This window comes from Ochotona curzoniae, unplaced genomic scaffold (genome assembly GCF_017591425.1).
Source record: "Ochotona curzoniae isolate NIBS_2020 unplaced genomic scaffold, NIBS_Ocur_1.0 contig_623, whole genome shotgun sequence".
NCBI lineage: Eukaryota > Metazoa > Chordata > Mammalia > Lagomorpha > Ochotonidae > Ochotona > Ochotona curzoniae.
In genome coordinates this window covers 72864-75932 of record NW_024466499.1, presented here as the reverse complement: position 1 = coordinate 75932, position 3069 = coordinate 72864, and the positions used below count along the sequence as shown (strand labels likewise).

At 60.4% G+C, this 3069-nt stretch overlaps 1 pseudogene; it reads right to left on the bottom strand.

Moving 5' to 3' along the window:
* Nucleotides 1-240: 240 nt before the first annotated feature.
* On the bottom strand, nucleotides 241-2468 carry LOC121163458 (annotated as a pseudogene).
* Between the last annotated feature and the right edge of the window lie 601 nt (nucleotides 2469-3069).

Genomic DNA, 3069 nt, shown 5'->3' with positions numbered 1-3069 from the left:
ACCGCCACAGTGGTGTGGACTGAGCGAGCACGAGGCCTTGGATGTGCAGTTGCAGGTGGTAGGAGCTGCTGGCTCTGCATTCTCTCAAGCACCACGTGTGGACAGAGGGAACACGGCCCCCCGTCCCACAGAGGTCTGGTCGTGGACAGCGCCTCCTCCCCACCTGGCCAGGATCGAGTTCCACAGAGTGGCACTCGGACACGTGAGCATTGGCTGCAGCCATGGCTGGTGGGCCAGTCACTACCTCGCGGGGACCGCTCTGTGTTCAGGGCCCAGGTCCTCCTCCACCACACTGGGCATTCCGTCTTTCTCAATGCAGTCCTGTACAGCCTGCAGCACCATGTGCAGCCGCTGATCCAGGGCCTCCAGGTGCAGCTGGTACAGGACAGGCGCCACCTTGTCCCGCTGCAGTGACTCAGCCATCAGCAAGCTCAGCTTGAACTCCTCCTTGGTCAGCAGTTGCAGCCACAGGTAGGTGGACTCCCTGATCCTGGGGGGTAGGGGAGAGACACCTACCTGGCTACCAGGACTGACTGCCAAGTTCAGAGACTGGGGGCAGGAGAAACACAGGGACACAGGCAGGGGACAGACAGACAGAGGTGGGAGGGGTGGCTGGGAGTCCTCTGGGAGGGGTGGTCAGTCTCTGGGCAACCCTCAGGGGCCCCCTGCTCTTCTAGGCCCCTGCCTCTTGGCTTCACAATGGCTGAGGGGCCTGCCTTGCAGGGTGCTTGTGTGCTGGGGCCAGATGTGGCCAGCAATGACCCCTTGTCCAGGAGCCGGTGCTGACATAATGGTTGGGCAGTGGATCCTGCATGGCTACTGAGCAGACCACCCTACCTCCTGGTGGAGAGGGGGGCTGGGGCAGGGGAAGAGGGTGGGGCTTCTGTGACTGTGGGGACAAGGCAGTGTAAACAGGGGCAGGGCCCATAGCTGTGAGGAGGCTGACTGCGGTGGGCCAGTGATTGTGGGAGTGTGGGCTGTCAACATGGGGGCATGGCTCTGTGACCATGGGGTAGAGTCTGTGTCTGTGGGGGTGTGGCCCTGTGAACAGGGGGCATGGCTCTCTGACCATGGATGGTACCTGTGACTGTGGGTGTGGCCCCGTGAACAGGGGACATGGCTCTGTGACCATGGATGGGACCTGCGACTGTGGGTGTGGCCCCGTGAATAGGGGGCATGGCTCTGTGACCATGGGGTAGAGTCTGTGTCTGTGGGGGTGTGGCCCCGTGAATAGGGGGCATGGCTCTGTGACTATGGGGTAGAACCTATGCCTGTGGGGGCGCGGCCCTGTGAACAGGGGCATGGCTCTGTGACTGGGGCTGTGGCCCTGTGAACAGGGAGGGTGGGGCCATACCTGCAGCACTGCTATAGCAGCACCAGGATGGAAAGCTCATTGTGTGAATACTTCCCGAACCTGGAGAGAGATGACATCACAGTGGGTGGTGGGCAGAGGCTATGCAGCACAGCCTAGCCCTAGGCCCCAGGCAGTACTTGGCTCGGCCCATGGTCCCGCCCCAGGTACCCTGAGCACTGGGCCCTGTTCAGGAGCTGCAACCTCCAACCTGAGTCTCAACCTTTGGGTCTCACTGTCCCCACGGGCCCTCAGAGGACAGGGTCGCCATGAGGACTGGGGACGAGGTGTCTGGGGGCCTCCCAGTGGCCTCTGGAAGCCTGTGACTTATCCCCTGCCATTGTCCAGGTGGATGAGGATTGTCTCATTGCTGAACTTCTCGAAGGTCTCACAATAGTGGTTGCCCATGTTCCCTGTGTGAGTAGCACAAACAGCCACTTGGTAGATGCCCTGTGGCTCGCAGGCTTCAGCCTGCCCACCCCAAAGCAGGAGGCCCCTCCCGAGACCCTGGGGCTGCAAGCTCTGGGTACTGTGTGGTTGCTACAGACTGGGCACTGTGCCTGCAGGGCCCTGACCTACCCATGAGGAAGTCAAAGATGGTCATGTCCATGATGTCCAGGATGCCCTGGCTGCTGTCGTAGGGCGGTGTCTGCTTCACCTCCTCACAGTAGTCAGGGTCCACTTCCCACCTGCAGGGGTCAGCGTGAGATGACTGGCAGGCCCTGTGCGGCTGTGAGGTTCAGAGCAGCGTGTGGGAGCATTCGTACCACAGACTGCTGGGTCTGCAGGGAGACGTGCTGGACAGGACTCTGGAGCTACCAGCCCTGGGTGCCAGGATGGGAGGTGGGGCTGGGCTGACGCCCGGGGATGAGCAGCAGGGAGTGAACACTGAGCGGTCCTGTGAGAGCCAGGAACCCTGCCTGGCTGCCTGGCGTCCACACGCTGCCTCCACACCTGTCCCTGCTGCCCTGCGGAGCCCTCCCAGGCCCGGCTCTCAGAGTTGCTCTGTGGGGTAACGTGGGAGCCTCAGGCCCTCGTGCACTTACTCTGCCTTCTTGTGCTTGTGGTAGGAGTGCCGCCAGGGGTTCTGCCACATCTTCCTCTTGGCCAGGGACATGCTTCACCTCCTCACAGGACATGCCTCTGTGTGTGTGTGTGTGAAGGAGCCATGTGTGATGTCCTCACAGGACATCCCTCTGTGTCTGTGTGTGAAGGAGCCATGTGTGATGTCCTCACAGGACATGCCTGGGTCTGTGTGTGTGTGTGTGTGTGTGTGTGTGTGTGTGTGTGAAGGAGCCATGTGTGACATCCTCACAGGACATGCCTGGGTCTGTGTGGGTGTGTGTGTATGAAGGAGCCATGTGTGATGTCCTCACAGGACATGCCTCTGTGTGTGTGTGTGTGAAGGAGCCATGTGTGATGTCCTCACAGGACATCCCTCTGTGTGTGTGTGTGAAGGAGCCATGTGTGATGTCCTCACAGGACATGCCTGGGTCTGTGTGTGTGTGTGTGTGAAGGAGCCATGTGTGATGTCCTCACAGGACATGCCTCTGTGTCTGTGTGTGAAGGAGCCATGTGTGATGTCCTCACAGGACATGCCTGGGTCTGTGTGTTTGTGTGTGTGTGTGAAGGAGCCATGTGTGACATCCTCACAGGACATGCCTCTGTGTGTATGTGTGTGTGAGACGTCCTCATCGGACACAGTTGCCTTGGACCTC